Source organism: Dermacentor albipictus, chromosome 10, assembly GCF_038994185.2.
Source record: "Dermacentor albipictus isolate Rhodes 1998 colony chromosome 10, USDA_Dalb.pri_finalv2, whole genome shotgun sequence".
Taxonomy (NCBI): domain Eukaryota; kingdom Metazoa; phylum Arthropoda; class Arachnida; order Ixodida; family Ixodidae; genus Dermacentor; species Dermacentor albipictus.
This window is the reverse complement of record NC_091830.1, coordinates 55255559-55273008: the sequence shown is the minus strand read 5'-3', so window position 1 is coordinate 55273008 and position 17450 is coordinate 55255559. Positions and strand designations below refer to the sequence as shown.

General features: G+C 48.0%; 1 protein-coding gene across 1 annotated transcript in view; it reads left to right on the top strand.

Moving 5' to 3' along the window:
• The window catches only part of LOC135917052 (snake venom metalloproteinase atroxlysin-1-like), a 55277-nt gene that overhangs the window by 7792 nt on the left and 30035 nt on the right, over positions 1-17450 (top strand). Inside the window, exons 3-5 of the mRNA XM_070526720.1 lie at positions 48-122; positions 4528-4631; positions 10012-10053. The gene's annotated coding sequence lies outside the window, so the exon portion shown is untranslated. The remainder of the gene's footprint in view (positions 1-47; positions 123-4527; positions 4632-10011; positions 10054-17450) is intronic.

The following is a 17450-nucleotide window of genomic DNA, read 5'->3' as shown; positions in this document are numbered from 1 at the left end:
TACACAAAGCAAGGCATGTTTATGGACAATTTGTATTTCTTTGAGAGCTTCCCCGCAGGGCTGAATGTATGCGTCTACCATGTTTGACGCCTCAAATTGGACCACTCCTTAAGTACAACAAGGTATGTGCGACCGTGTGTCCATTTTTTTCGACTCCCACAATGCTTAAGCGTACGCTTTTTGAAAAAAAATATTGGTTTCTCCCTCTTTCAAAACAATTGGTCATAGCACGAAAGAGAGATGTGTGCACTAAGAAGCAGATGCAGCTACATTGAACATTCACATATGGAAGTTCACAAATGTACAGGGTCTACTATTGATCACACTTTTGCTTGAAGGGCGAAGCAGCGGTAATGGTCAGTGCTCCTACGCTTTTAGATAGTTTCCTGGAGGCTACCAGGTACTAAAGGTGCGTCAGCCTCGACAAGGAGTTTTTATGTGGCCAAACGGTGCCTTTACCAAGTTGAGACTTTAGCAAGCGAAAACGTGACGCCCAAAAAGCGCCCGCATAGCCGCGTACGCGAGCGGAACGCGGACGAAGGAAGTAAACACTCACGGTGGACTCGCCGGCTTTGAAATGTAAATGGGATGCTCGATCACGTTTATGGCTCCTCACGCTTTTATAGCGAAAGCATTAAATGCTCATTACGTGAAAATCCGGTGGCGTCGTCAGCGGCGTGACCAAAAAATGGTACCAAAATATGCCCGATGGCACGAAGAGTAAAAGCACGTCGAAAAAGGCTGGGATAGTCATCAAATTTGTACGGTTTATTTCTGTCAAGTGGACTGGCAACATCTATTCTAAATGTCCGGAGATTTGGGTGGGGTAGGGCCATAAGCACCACAGCCTTGGTGACGTTTCGAAGCCTTGGACACTGGCGGCTTCCTCGGCGTGCCGGATGGCCCACAGTTGATCAGCAAGGTCGTTGCTAAGCAGGGCCGCCTCCCTACGCACCCCTCGGTTCGAGACTGCCATTTCTACCGCACTCATCGGGGACTCCTGCTGCTCGCTACCGGTGCATGCACACAGTATGTGCTACATCGTTGCTCCGGCTCCGCACAATTTACAATTGTCGGACGAATAAATATTGGGGTAGCAGAGGTGAAGAATCGCCAGGTTGGGATACGTCTGTGTCTAAAATTGCCTCCAGGCAACCACCTGTTTCTCGTTCAGTTTTGCGTGTGCTGGTGGGTGTTTGAATTAATTCAATCTGTAGTGTTGCGGGATGTCTCCGAAAGTGGTCGTGCGATCCCCCCACGTCCAGTCCCGTATCGCCCTCGCTGTGGGCGAGACGGGAGTAACTATCAGTTACATTGGGATATTGCGAATAGTATGCGCTTAGTTCAGTTCGCTTCAGAGGTCCCTTTCATTATTAAATTCCTTGGCTCAAGTTATGGGGGACACCATGTAGATGTGTGTTGGGGCAATGAATCAAAGTAGTTGTTAGTATCGCATTTTTCCATGTACCTCTCATTTTGTGATCGTTCTGGTTTTCACTATTCTCTTTTAATAGACATGTACGAACTCACCCGCGCAGAGTTTTACTGAAATTTTACCTTGATGATGGATTAAATTTAAACTCTCGTAAATATTTCTATGCAAGCGGCTCAAAAAGGAAACTCTTTAAAAGCAATTCACAAGTAGAGTATAAAGAGAACTATGCAAACCATTGGCATACAGAAAATCTCTTAGCAAGCTCCTGTAACACACCTTCCTCCACAGCGTCATCTGAAGCCATAGCTGCAGTGGATCCTGAAGACCATACAAACAATAAGTTATTCCAATGTGGATGAAGTGTACTAGCACTGATACAGTTATAAAAGGTAATTTGCTAGAATGTGCTAGCTAACTTTAAACCAGATATGCGCACAAAATAGTTCCTCACCCACAAGCTGTGGGTTCCTCTCCGAGCTCGTGTGAGAATATGGTCTGCTGCGAGAGTGCAGGCCTGAGTGTGCAATGATAGTGTGCCAACAACAGCGTTTCTACTACCTTCAACATGATATCAAGAAACAGACATCAAATGTAGCAATGTAGACATCAAAATGTAGCAAGCAACCTGAAAACTATATTGCTTTTTAGCGGTCAAAGTGACAATAAAGCAAATTTCGATTCTGGACATGTTATAGACCGTACATTCGCGGACAACTTTCTGTGGCAATGAAGGGAAAGCTAGGGGTGCGAGGCTGCTGCACATTTGTTACGGTGCCAATTGTCCACCAGCATTCGACACTTCTTCTGGTTGCTCGGAACAGACGCCGAATTGACGCAGCTTCACGTGCGACTGTTTCGCATTTGCCCAGACGCGGAAGGGAAAAGTAAGCGTTTACATCCAGTGGTGTGTTTTATCTTATTTAACTGGTGCTAATAATGTGTTTATGTTTTTTCTTCCCCAGCTTAAACTAATGTGGCTGAAAACATGGGACTCTTTTCAGAAGTCCTCTCCCTTGTGTGTACTTTGCCTCCGTAGCTTTCCCTTCATTGTCACAGAAAGGTGTCCAGGAGTACAGCCTGTAGACCTCTACAGCATAATTCTGGGGCCCTGAGTTCTTAATTATAAAATGTAGAAAGAACAGAAATGGGTTGTGACGACAACGAAGCGGGGATTATCTGCTCTGCTGCAGGTCAGTGAACTGTCGTTTTTCTGAAAGAGACCATAGCTACTGACCTCTAGCGGAGCAGTTAATCCTCCCCCCTGCCATGCCGTGCAGGCCCCTACCACAGAAAAACACACGGTCGGCTGACATACGGCGCTGCTGCACTTTCCCTCAACAACGTTGAATAGCATGCCTTTATTTTTAATTCTACAACGTCGCCGCTAACGCGCCCTTGGTCATGGCCTCGCCCACCCGCCCTAGCCCCACTTCTTTTTAGAAGAACCATACCTATATGTACTGTGCGGAGAAAAGCATATGTCGCATTGCAAAAGACAAGTCCACTTGCCGAAATGGTGCCACCCGCTTTTACCTTGTTCTTGTTTTGATCATCTTGAATTTCCATCTCCCACCGTCCCCGTGTGTTTTATAAGTAGACACTCTGATCGGTAAGCTTTCTGCTGCACTAAAGAAAATAGGTGCCATAAAAATTGGTTGTCAGTCCCTTTAAGGGGCCTTAAACGCTTTTGGTACTCCTTAAAGGCTTTTGGTAACATCAAAAGCCTCGAAGTCGCATTTATCAGGGAGGTTCCTTTAAACAAAGTAAACTGCTGGTTTTGAAAATAAAATTTGGTACATTTCGGCCTGACTTGGGAATGAAACCCAGGCTTCTCGGGTGCGAAAATAGTCAGCGCCTCCTAGATGAACGCTGGCATGACTGCCTCTGAGAACGTGACAGCATTGCCAATCTACGCTCTCTAGAGTCTAGAGGTTCCCCTGAAAGTCTACATTTTATCTTTCTTTTCATTCATTTTCTCGCTAGCATAAATAAAAACGATTACTTTATCATCCAGCCAGACACCCATTTTAGGCACAGACACAGTATGTACATTCTCCCTCCCTCTGTCTTTATTGATTGGTTTAAATTTAGTTGTTTCCTTAAGGCTATCAATGAATGGAACGGACTACCAGACACTATAGTGAAAATATCATCAATAGGTGAATTTCAGGAATAAGTTAGGTTCGCATATTTAACCTAATTTCTCCCGTGTCAGCTTAATTTGTTCATGAGTATAGCTCTATAATGCGTTTTCCAGAAAGTGTTCGTTCGTTAGAATATTTGCTCAACTATGAGGACAGTACAGGAAGTGCAATGTTCCTATCCATAACGCATGTTACTTTAGCTAGGGTCTGGACATTCTTTGTATGTCTTTCTATGCATCACTTTTGTTTGGCACCTTGAGTGCCTTTGTATGCAACACACTTTCTTGATCTTATGTACCAAGTAATTGCTGTTTTCTCTAAGTTTTCCTCTGACAAAATATTCTTCCACCTAGAAAATCAACATTGATGAATTATGTTCCACTACCTGCCAAAGAATGCAACGCTTTGTATGTTCTTCCTGTAGTTGTTCCACTCCTGTAATGACCCATTGTGGGTTGACAGTGCTAATAAACAAATAAAATATTATATATCAGGGCTATGTACTCTGCATTATGACATCATGCCCGTTTGCATTGCTAAGCCTGGCATGATGAAAGCCGTGAGGCTAATATGACTTCGGCTTACTCGGCAGCGTCCCCGTGAGATTAATTAGGCTGTCGGGCAAGGTAGCATGACGTCACGGGTCGAAGTTCATCGGTGATGGGCTATCTAGGAGCCTAAATTCGGGCACGTCGCAACCATGAATGTATAAAATAAAAACCATTTTAATCTTTAATTGAACTCCGTGGAACCTTTATCTGAGGTATGACCCCCTCGCGGCAAGCAAGCGCATTGACACGTTTGGCGCATTTTGATTTAGCCTTACCGAAGCGCAGTTCGAACGGAGGACAGCTTTTCTGCTCACACTCAATCTTGCCGTTATCTCTTACTAAGACACTGCATTCACTGCGTTTTCTTTCTTGCCTCCTAAACATTGCCTCCTAAAAGCCGAAACTGCGTCATTTTACGGGCCAAGTAAATATATTGTTTCCAAGAAGGTCACACCATGAAAAATGCTCTTCTGAGGATACTTCACTGGAATGTCATTTTTGGTAAATATATCAATTCCTTTCTTATGCATTGCTTCGCAATTCCCAGTTTTTATCAATAGTTATGTTGTATTCTTATTTGACTTGGCTTATTAAACAACATTAGCTGCTAACAGGAGCCATTATTACTTTTTACCTAGTATACAGAGTAAAAGATAGGCGGTCTATGATTCCACTTCCGTGCATAACTTTTATGCCAAAAGAGCAAACAGCATGAGTTAAACTGGTTATCAAGCATCGCGAACAGTTGCAGGACGAATGAATAAAGTAAAATTATTCTATAATAAAATAGGTACGAAAACGAGTGGGCAAAAATCAATATATGACAAATATTTTATAGAAAATGTGGCAGTTTTGCACGATGTGCGATGTATTGAGTGTGATCGCGAGGTATCAGAGTAGTAAACATGGTGACAGTTGTGCTTCTTTGTTTTCTACAGTAATTTCAGCATGGCTCCGCTCTGCGTCCGCTTGCCGCTCCGAAAGAGCAGGACCATGTCAGCATTTTGTATTTTGTTTCTTTTCCTCGACCTCGCCTTATTGGATCATTGGGACTGCCATACACAACAGCGGTACTCGAAGCAAGACACGTTTTATCGCGATTGATATATCTCTGAGAGCTTTCCCACATGGCTGAGCATTTACTTATAACATCTTTCACGCCTTCAAATGGACCACTCCGTATGTATAACTAGGTACGGGAGACAGTAAATGTGGCCGCTCTTTATCAATTCCCCGGAATGCTTAGGTGTATGCTCTTCGAAAAAAGTATTCGTTTCTCCCTCCTTCACAGCTATTGGTGATAGCACGAAAGTTAACCGCGTGTTCGAAAGAAAAATCGCAGCTTCGTTGAACATTCTCATTGCGTTTTCATTAATGTACAGCGTTATTATTGATTACACATTTCCTCGAATGATGAGGCAAGGGCAGTAATAACAAGTGCGAGAGGTTAGTGGTGCTGTGATCCTTAACAGGGCTCTGGAGGCTATCAGGTACCAGAGATATATCGGACTCAACAGTGATTTCGCATAGGTCGAAACAGCGTCTTTACCGAGCGGTGCGTGTTTAGCGAACCAGAACGGGACACCCACAAAACGTCCGCCTCGCAGCATACTAGCCGCGTAGTGGAGCCACCACTCGACTAGCATCGGCAAGCGGTGTACATTCTCTGCTTTCTTTCTTAAAGGAGCCGAAATACGACGCCAGGTTCACGCGCTGAGCACGGCCTCTTTATTTCCATCTATTCCTTATTTGCTGCGCGGTGCGTTTGATGTGACGACGTTGAGCGTGGCGAACTGCATGATTAACTTAGGTGACATATGATTGTCAATGACGTTGGTAGCAGTGCGTTTTATGAGCAACAGCCGTTTTTTCACATAGCTTTCATTGTTTACGCGAAAGCGTTTGATTCAGTCGAAAGCTCAGCAGTCATGGAGGCATTGCGGAATCAGGGTGTTGATGAGCCGTATGTAAAAATACTTAAAGATATCTATAGTGGCTCCACAGCCACGGTAGTCCTCCATAAAGAAAGCAACAAAATCCCAATAAACAAAGGCCTCAGCCAGGGAGATACGATCTCTCCAATGCTATTCACAGCGTGTTTACAGGAGGTATTCAGATACCTGGATTGGAAAGAATTGAGGATAAGAGTTAATGGAGAATACCTTAGTAACTTGCGATTCGCTGATGATATTGCCTTGCATAGTAACTCAGGGGACCAACCGCAATGCATGCTCACTGACCTGGAGAGGCAAAGCCGAAGGGTGAGCCTAAAAATTAATCTGCAGAAAACTAAAGTAATGTTTAACAGTCTCGGAAGAGAACAGCAGTTTACCATAGGTAGTGAGGCACTGGAAGTGGTAAGGGAATACATTTACTTAGGACAGGTAGTGACTGCGGATCCGGATCATGAGACTGAAATAATCAGAAGAATAAGAATGGGCTGGGGCGCATTTCGCAGGCATTCTCATATCATGAACACCAGGTTGCCATTATCCCTCAAGAGAAAAGTTTATAACAGCTGTGTCTTACCAGTACTCACGTACGAGGCAGAAACCTGGAGGCTTACGAAAAGGGTTCTGCTTAAGTTGAGGACGACGCAACGAGCTATGGAAAAAAGAATGATAGGTGTAACGTTAAGGGATAAGAAAAGAGCAGATTGGGGGAGGGAACAAACGCGAGTTATTGATATCATAGTTGAAATCAAGAAAAGAAATGGGCATGGGCAGGACACGTAATGAGGAGGGAACATAACCGATGGTCATTAAGAGTTACGGAATGCATTCCAAGGCAAGGGAAGCGTAGCAGAAGGCGGCAGAAAGATAGGTTGGCGGATGAGATTAAGAAGTTTGCAGGGACAACATGGCCACAATTAGTACATGACCGGTGTAGTTGGAGAAGTATGGGAGAGGTCTTTGCCCTGCAGTGGGCGTGACCAGGCTGATGATGATGATGATGATGATGGTCCGTGTTTTGCTACTTGCGCAGTTTTCAGCCCGTCTATCCATCTCTCAATCTATCCTATTACGTCTAGCCAGTGACCCAGGTTGTCTACATGTGTGCGCCTCGAGTGCTCTTGGACGAGATGACTTGGGGTCGTTCCACTGTCATGATTCAAGCTTTGGCATATCTTACTCTCGCCCTGACGTCACGTCACGCCTTCCGTCCCAATCTAGTGGCCCAAATTGTCTCATACATTTAGCCACAAGGTATGGGCCGTAGTCATGATGCCCACGTGTTCATTGCTTTGCCGTCATTCTAGCTTTGTCATCTTACACTCATCATGCCATCGTCATAACGTCGTAGGCGTCTTATAGTCGTCATGCATTCCTTGTCACACCATCATAATGATGTCCTTGCGGTCGTTCAATCATCGCAATTCCAGCTTCTTGATCTTGATCGTCATTATATCGTCGTACCGCCTTCTAGTCCACTTGCAGTCTCTTGACTGCGCCATTTGCGAAAAGTGGCTGATCGCCTTCTTCGCTGGATTCTAACGTTACAGCGATGTAACGTGACAATTGAACACCGCACTGACACCCTGAAAAAGTAGCTGACACCCTTTCTCGCGCACTGCTGTCTGAGGTCTCTTCTACGCAGCACAAACTCAGCCTGATTGCAGCTTTTGACGCCGGCTCATGGTGGGGACCCTTGATCAGCATGCCAGGCCTTGTTGCCATTAAGTAGGAGGACTGCATTTGCCAACATATGAGCTTACATAGGTGGCTGCCTCTATTCCTGCAGCGCTCAAGGCGCTCTTTATGTCCATTGCTCCGTCCACTGCCATCCGCCTATTGGAACCTGCCATCGCTCTTGCCACCTGCGTTGTGACACATGGTGACAACGTTGACGGTTCTGGGTGGCACCGGTCGCCTTCTTGGCTGGGCGTCTCGATTGCACTTTCAGTTTCAACCCGGGCCTCTTTGTACTGACCGGCCTCATATGACCTCCAACCGTTGGGATGCCTCCCGCTTGTCGGGCGCGAATCATCAAAGCCCGCTTCAAATTGCACTCCGTATGAAGCCAGCTCCTGTTTCCACTTTGCGACGTTCCCTAAGCCTACCGTCGTGCACAGTAGGTGGTTGCTTTTCATAGTTTGTTGCTGGCCGTCGCTGACGTGAACCAGCCTAGCTACCTGGAATCGCTCACCTTCACCATGGAGGTCACCATCACTCTACTGCTCTGGCTGCGCTCTCACTTTCAGCGGGACGAGGCCATGACAACCTATCAACCTGTCTCACTCGCCGTCGTCAATACCCCACGACGTCGTCCTTGACATAATGGACGAGGTGGACTAGACCCTTTCTTATTTCCGAGAGCGAGTGACAATGCATGGCGCGGCCATCAACCGCGGTAGTCACCATCACAATGCTCGGTCCAAGGCATGCGCCCGTGGCGCGGGCTGGACATTCCCGTGGAGCTGGATAGCCCACCGCGAAAGTTTGTATATGCGTGAGGCTAAGTAGAGATGAAGCTCAGTACTCGTACGCCTGTGCCCGCATCTGAGAGCTTCAGCTGGCTATGTAGATCAGAAGCCATGGCCTCAGTCCGCGATACGTATTAGCAAGTGGACGGGTTTATTTTTTACGGGTGAACGCTTTTCACCGCCTAACAAATGTTATCGCTCAGCGCAGGACGCGCCCGCATGTATCTGAAGTTTCTAGAATGTTATCGATGGCTTTGTTGTCACGGAAGCTTGTGTAATCTGATTGCATGTGGGACGCGAATTGCATATACCTTTCTGCAAGACAGGCTGGCATCACTGATCACTGTCGAACTTTCAATGACTAGTGCAAAAAATCCTACGTTCTTGACCAGCAGATCAGATTTTCAGCGTTCGCCTACTGTGTTCGCTGCTGTCGCCGTTCTTTGAGTGTAGCCTGTTTTTGAGGTCACAAGTTCGCCAAAATAAAACGCTAGTTCCGTCATTCCCAGTTTTTCTGCTTTTTTCACCGTCACCACTACGTGACAACGTGACAGTATACAGGGTGCTCCGCGTACCTTTAGCGAAATAGTGCAATATAAAAAATACACTTAGGAGCGCCACATGACGCGAAAATATGTCGTTGGTTTCCTTCAGTTGCGGGTAACCACCTTTTCTTTATTTATTGATTCATGCTACGTGAAACGCCTTGTTCACTCACATGAGAATGCCTTATACAAAGGAGTTAGGTTACATTCCGTTTAACACCCGCGAAATACTACAGGATTCGTTTTTTTCTCTTGAAGACGGAGGAAACATCGTGCCATATACGCAGTGACCCAGATTGGCGCCAAAGAGGCTCATTGATGTAGGGCAGATAACCAGCGAACCAAGACCGCGTGAAATAGCTTTACTAAAGCATGGCACATATCCATAAATATAGGTTGCAGTGAAAGAGGTTCAATCATGAGCCCCGAATTTCCTCTCTCACAGAACCAGTTACCAACGTTGGTCAGAAAGTTGGTTTAGAATGCGTTTCCCCCCAAGCAGATTAGCCCGATGCTCAATACATAACACCATGGACTACCCAGTGATTCCACTTCTCAGAATATAGTTAGGAACACAGACGGACGGACGGACTGACAGACGCAGGAGAGTGGGATAAATATAATAAGAATAATATTCTTATAAAAATTCATGATCAACTCATTGCGACACTGGTATCAGATGATTACCACATAGTAAATTAATGTATTCGAAGCAAAAAAAGCTGATGCGGCTCCAGGTGACAAAACTTATTAAAAGCACGATCACTTGCTAATGCGCTTGGCATGTACTACTCGTCTGGATTTCATAAACAGAGTTTTCAGAGAAGTTGTATTCAGGCTATTTGTGGAATTTAGGCGCATGCTCCTTTACCCTGAACGCGTCTGCTGTTAAAAAGTTCTCTAAATTTTGCAGCGGTTTGCTCAGCTTTTCCACAAGCGGATGCTGAAAGCGAAGGTGAGTATTGCCTCGTATGTTATGACACATTTAGTAGGCGACAACTGCACCGAGGAGTTCCGGTGCTTGATTTTTTTACAGATTTAAAAAAAATGGCACACATTAGCGGAATTTACCAGAAAAGGGCACCGCGGGGTGACGGACAATCGGTTTGCAGAGACACTGCGACAGTTTAGCACGATGCAGGATGACAAGCTTTGATTTTACTTTCTTCATATACCTTCAGCCATACACTCCTCAAATAAGGAATGTGTCATTTGTAGTCGTCTCGAGCTGACCAAACCATTTTTGAAGAGGGATAAATTAAATATAGAGTGCACCTTTATATCGCCCGTCCATGCGGCGAGCGCAGGCGTCGTCCCAAGGCGTCCACGTAACCGAGAGAACGAGCATAGCGAAGGATGAAAGAGGAAACAAGGAACGCGAATGAAAGGCAGCCATTCCGAAGAGAGCGCAAGGAGGAAAGCGGAGGAGGAGGGTACGGCGTAAGCCTGAGAAAAAATCCTCCGAAGCCGCGCAAGACGGGCTTCGCAGCCGCGATGCCTACAATGCCTACGCCAGAGTAGCATGTCTCATCTGTTGACGGACGGCGCCAACGATACCATATAAGGAAACAAAGCGCTGCATGAGCGCATGTCTGTCTGCGCCGACTGCTATGAATCGCGCCCAAGCAACACCCACGTACTGCCTCTCGTGATCTCCCGACTAGCGAGGCACTCGCTCCACTATGCGCTTCATTTGCAACGCATCCCCCGAGACAGACTGCCCGTGCAAGTCAATTTGAATGAAAACACCGATACAGTTGCGCTCAAATTTCACTTGAGGCAGTAACCTAATTGCCGTAGATGATTTTAGGTGGCGTTTATTACAGTAGAATTTATAATATTTTATATTATTTGATTTGGACCATAGGTCTTTTTTTAGAAGTTGTAGCAAGCGTGGGAGATTCTCGTTATGGCCATTATGTTTTACGCGGTTATTTTTCCGGTGCTCTGAATCAACCCGAGAAAACCAAAGCTGTTACTGCGCTGTTCTGCGCTCGTATGCCAACACTCTAAAGCGCAATTAGAATGAACAAAACCTACATGACAATAAAAAAAAGATCGGCCTACAGGCTCTACCAAACAATAATAACCTTCACTGTGACGATGAAAACCATGCACGGTTCCGAAAAACAAAAAGATAAACCGGCTATGAACAGGAAAGCCTAAATGCTCACTTCCATTTGACAAGCATCCCCGTTTCGTTCTTTAGAAATATAATTTAATGTGCAGAGATTTAGACGCGCAAACATTTTATTTTCGGTTTCTCAATTATAACTTCCGCTCGTGGGCAATCATAAGATTGCATTGCGCTAAAGGCACATGAGCAGCTGCCTCCGCGTGTTGCCATCGGAGTCTAAATTTACGCCCAGGGAAGATTACAAAGTCACAGGCATTTCTAAGCGGTCCTTCTTTTATCCTAAACACAACATGGGAGAGAAAAATATCAAAGCAACTTACACTGTGTTTTCCTTCTGCTCTGTGTTTTCGACTGCTCCATCATGCGGGTTGCCGTGTGCTGAAGTGAGTCGCTGAGAACAATTTCTTGAGTGTCGCCAGCCGTACGTCGTTGCCCCTCAACAACACAGTGAAGTCTCGGACGTCTGGTAACCACAGCCTCGTTTTGTGAAATCTCTCTAGATGGTGCCGACCAGTGATCGGAACACTTCTATTGTACCTTCCTTCTTTGTCTGCGGCCATGGTTTGCGCATCTTCTTCGGCTCGACTTGCTTAAGCCACCGAACTTACCTTGTAGACTTGGCGTGTCATTGGTGCTTTGTTCTTTTTCCTCCATATCGAGGTTAAACGCGTTGCTCTCTCGCTTGGGTATTGGAGATGTACCACCAGAGATGCTTTGCTGAAGTGTGGAGCACTGTCGCTAAAGATTGAGGTTTTACATCTGCGTGAGTGGTTTCTGGTAAAACGAATCATATTGCTACGGAATAGTATTTCCAATGACGAAGAGGCGAGCAGTAAAAATACGACGACGGCGATTGGAGGCTAGCGCGGGCTGTTGCCTCTTGGCCAAGCGCGGCGTATTTATACTTGTACATAGCTTTTCATCTGCGTCTACTAAAGTAACATATCTGGTGGAGGTGGACGTTCCCTGTACCTCGTCACGGAGCTTCGCAATGGACGGTACGTCGAGCTTTCCTTCATGGCTTCCGGCGATGACAACTCGACTCAGCTGCCTCCGACACCTGCTGCCACTTCGACGACCTACATCGCACTCCCTGCTCCTCGTGATCCTGGCGTATTCTCGGAAAGTTGGGGAAGACGTCGAGGACTGGATCAGCCTGTACAAACACGTCAGCCGCAATAACCGGTGGGACCCTACTATCATGCTCGCCGACGTAGTCTTTTACCTCGGTGGCACACCTCAAGTTTGGTTTCGGACGCACGAAGATGTGCTCGCCAGTTGGGATTCGCTCAAGCAAAAGCTCCGAGACTTGTTCGGCAACCCCTACGGTCATCAGCTTGCCTCACAGAAGGCGCTTTCCGGCCGTGTGCAGACGTCAACAGAGCCCTATGTCACGTACATTCAGGACGTCTTGGCTCTGTGCCGCAAAGTCACGCACACATGACTGAGTCAGACAAGGTATCCCACATCTCCTCAAAGCCATTGCCGATGACACCTTCAACTGGCTCGTATTCAACAACGTCGCGACGGTGGATGCAGTTATAGAAGAGTGCCGCCACCTGGAACTCGGTAAAAGCCGACGTATCGACTAGCCGTTTGCCCGTTCGCCCAACACCCCAGCGGCATCTTCCTTTGCCGACGCTCCTTCCTTGTTCCAGCAACACTGGCGGTATTACAAGAGTCGTCCGGCGTGAAATTGAGGACGCCTATCCGGCTGCCTTCGATTCCAGCCCCACCAACGCACCTGTAGTCACGGTTTCCCTGATCCAGGCAGTTGTCCGCCAGGAGTTCGAAAACATGGGTCTTCACACCATCTGCTCGGCCCATCGCCCTGATAACAACCCGGCTTCTTCGATTCCACCCCGTCCCGCATCTTCTTAGCCACCACGTTTCCGCAACCCATCTGAATGGCGCACTTCTGGCAAAAAGGCCATTTGTTTTCAATGCCGTCAAATCGGGCACATTTCTCGGCACTGTCGCATTTCCTGGACTTCCCCGACCTGGTCTGCTTACACTGCCTACTCTCGCCCATCAGGTGACCCTTCCCGTACCTATGCTGCACGCTCCAATAATGCCGCCACTGATTCTCATGCGCCGAACCGCCCCTATTCTCGTTCACCTTCGCCCCAACGACGACAATCTCGCTCCCCCCAGCCCCGTCGCTCCTTTTCGCCGACTCCCTTCGGACGCCGCTCCCAGCCGGAAAACTATATGATGCAGCGTCTCGAGGTGACGCTGCATTGCTCCCTACACCGCCAAATCCTCCACTGACGTTGCCCACTCAACTGAACCTTCTTGACGTGCAAGTCGACGGTGTTTCTGTATCTGCTCTTATATACACTGGGGCGCATTTGTCGGTAATGAGCGCTGACCTTCTTAACCGCCTGAAGAAAATAATCACGCCCACCACGACGCCTGTTGTCCGTATCACCGATGAGAGAACAGCCCCCGTGATTGGTATGTGTACCAACCGCGTCTCCTTCGCTGATCGCTCCATTATCATGCTATTCACAGTCATCGCCCACTGTCACCACGACATCATCCTCGGCTTAGACTTCCTCTCCGCACATTCTGCTCTCATCGATTGTTCCGCCAGTACTCTCCGCCTTGACCTGCCTGTTCTGGATCCCGCTGAACCACACCCCAGTCATCTCAGTTCCGTCGACTTCTTTCGCTTCCCACCTTCGCCACTGACTTACGTTGACTTCGTGTCATCCCCACCAGTGCCCGACAGTCACTACATCGCGGCTCCTATGCAAGACTTCCTACTTACACATGGGATCACAGTACCTCATACCGTTTTACCTATTACGGCGAATTGCGTTTGCCTGCCATTGATCAATTTTGGCTTGACCACACAAGTGCTGCCACGCGGGATGTCTCTGGCAGAGCTTTGCTCATTCGAGGATCACTCAATAGCATCTATTGCAGTAGACGACCGTTCAGCCGATCCTCCTCTACCATCGCAATCAGCAACTTGTACCATCGCCGACCTACAGAAAATGAATGCGCCTGACATGCCGTCCGAGCACGGTCGTCAGCTCTACCGCGTTCTGTTTTCCTACCCCGATATTTTTATACTTTAATGATCGTCCTTTGGTCCAAACTACAGCTGTTAAACACCGCATTATTACCAGCAATACCCCTCCTATACATCGCCGCCCTTATTGAGTGTCACCGGCAGAGCGTCACGTTATTCACGCAGAAATTCGCAAAATGCTTGCAAAGAACATTATATAACCTTCATGTAGTACATGGGCGTCAACTGTCGTACTGGTAAAAAAGAAGGATGGCTCATGGCGCTTTTGCGCGGATTGTCAGTACCTTAACAGGGTTACCAGAAAGGACGTGTATCCTCTACCTTGCATTGATGACGTCCTTGACTGCCTCTGCGGTGCTCGCTACTTCTCCTCTATTGACCTTCGCTCCGGCTAATGGCAGATTGCTGCGGACGATCTCGACCGCAAGAAAACTGCTTTTGTAACACCCGACGGCCTTTATCAATTCAAAGTGATGCTGTTCGGTCTATGTAATGCTCCTACCACTTTTGAACGCATGATGGACTCCCTTCTTCACGGTTTCAAATGGTCCACGTGCCGGTGCTACTTGAACGACCTTATAGTATTCTCCCCAACGTTCTCTACACACCTCAAGCGCCTCTCGGCAGTCCTGGACGTTTTCCGTCGAGCCGGTCTGCAACTGAACGCATCGAAGTGCCAATCTGGCCATCGCCAGATTACCGTCCCTGGACATCTCGTTGAGGCGAACGGAGTGCAACCAGCCCCAGGCAAGATCCATGTTGTTACGCAGTTCCGTGTTCCGAAGTGTGTCAAGGATGTGCGCAGCTTCATCGGCCTCTGTTCGTACTTCCGCCGCTTCGTGAAAAATTTCGCGGTCATAGTACGACCACTAACCGAGCTTTTGAAAAAAAGACGCCCCTTGTCAGTGGGGCAATAAGGAGGCCTCTGCATTCTCGCATCTAATCAACCTTCCCACAACGCCTTCCGTTCTGGCCCATTTCGATCCTTCTGCGCCTACCGAAGTCCCTACTGATGCCAGCGGTCACGGAATTGGCACAGTACTGGCACAACGCCAGCGCGGCCACGACCGTGTTATCGCTTACGCCAGCAGGCTCCTCTCACCCTCGGAGCGCAACTATTACATCACTGAGTGTGAGTGTCTGGCCCTAGTTTTGGCGGTTGCAAAATTCCTCCCATACTTAAATGGCCGACGCTTTTCCGTTGTCACAGAACATCCTGCGCTTTGCTGGTTATGCTCACTGAGAGATCCTACAGGAAGACTTGGTCGCTGGGCCTTACGCCTCCAAGAATATTCGTATGCTGTCACCTACAAATCTGGCCTCTACACAAGGACGCTGACGGCCTGTCTCGTTACCCAATACACGAGCCTGACGACGCCGACAGTAGTACCACCAACGGCATTTTCTCTGTGTCTGACTTCACTGACACCGCCGATGAACAGTACCGAGACCTATCGCTGCGAGCACTCATCGAGTGTCTGCGCTCTACACGTACCGAAGCATTTGTTCGCCCATATATCCTCCAGGGTGGCATTCTGTACCGAAGGAACTTACTCCCTGATGGATCTGATCTTCTTCTTGTCATGCCAAAACATCTGCGACAGACTGTGCTCTTTGAGATGCATGAGGCACCCACTGAAGGACATCTTGGAGTAACCCGCACCTTCGAGCGGGTTACTCTCGCTCGTTCTGTCCGACGCTATGTTGCTGCCTATGATCCCTGCCCGCATCGGAAAACGTCTCAGGTGGTCCCTGCTCGTCATCTCCAGCCGATCACCATCCCTGTGGTACCGTTCTTCCGTGTTGGATTAGACCTCGTCGGTCCTTTTCCCACGTCATCCTCTGGGAACAAATGGGTAGCCGTCGCAACTCATTACGCCACCCGATACGCTATCACGCGGGCTCTCCCTACCAGTTGCGCCACTGACGTCGCGGACTTTCTCTTGCGTGACATTACCTTGCTTCATGGCCTCCCGCGACAGCTGCTTACTGGCCGTGGTCGTAACTTCCTCTCGAAAGTTATCGCCGACGTTTTCCGCTCCTGCTCCACTCAACACAAGCAGACTACCTCATATCATCCTCAAACCAATGGCCTGACAGAGCGGTTAAACCACACTCGTACCGATATGCTGTCCAAGTACGTTTCCAAGGACCACCACGACTGGGAAGTTGCCCTTCCTTACGTCACATTTGCTTTTAATTCTTCCCGGCACGACCTCGCCGGATTTTCTCCATTTTTTCTACTCTACGGTAGCGAAACGACCTTGCCCCTTGACATGACACTTCCTCCTGCTGCGACCTCAACAAGCGAGTATGCGCTCGATGCCATCGCCCTCGGTGACCATGCACGCCAGCTTGCCCGTGCTCGACTGACGGACTCGCAAACCACTCAGCAGCGTCAGTACAACGCCCGCCACCATGACGTCCCATTTTCGCCTGGTGCACTCGTGCTCCTGTGGCTGTCCTCTGATCACGTAGGACTTTCAGAAAGGCTCCTTTCGCGATACACAGGGCCCTACCGCGTGCTCCGCCAGGTGACGCCTGTGACGAACGAAATCGCTCCTGTGAACTCAAGCTCGTCATCTATTCTGGCATCTAGTGAAGTCGAGCACGTCAGTAGGCTGAAGGCTTACTACACTGCTTCCGAGTCCGGCCTTTAGTCGCTCCGGGATGGCGCTTTTGCCGCCGGGGGTAGTGCTACGGAATAGTATTTCCAATGACGAAGAGGCGACCAGTAAGGAGACGACGCCGACGATTGGAGGCTAGCGCACCCTGTTGCCTCTTGGCCAAGTGCGGCGTATTACTTTTTATATATACTTGTATATAGCTTTCCTTCTGCGTCTTCTTACGTAACACTATGCAGAATAAACTGAAAGAAAGAAAATTTATATTCATAAGACCATTTTGCTCGAAACGCTTACATATGAAGAAAGACATTTCGCGGAACGCATCGCACAATGCCTGGTGACGGTAATGCGCTTAGGAATAAATCTATATAGCGACACAATTGTTTGCCACCGTCGAAAGAATATATCTATGAGACGTGTAATACCGAGAGATTGCTTTTGGCACTTCCGTAGGAACACTCAATGACATCTAGTACCAGCGGCGTGAAGCCTCCATGTGTCCTCCGCAATCGAGGGTGTATCGGTACGGGCCAACGCTGAGAAACACC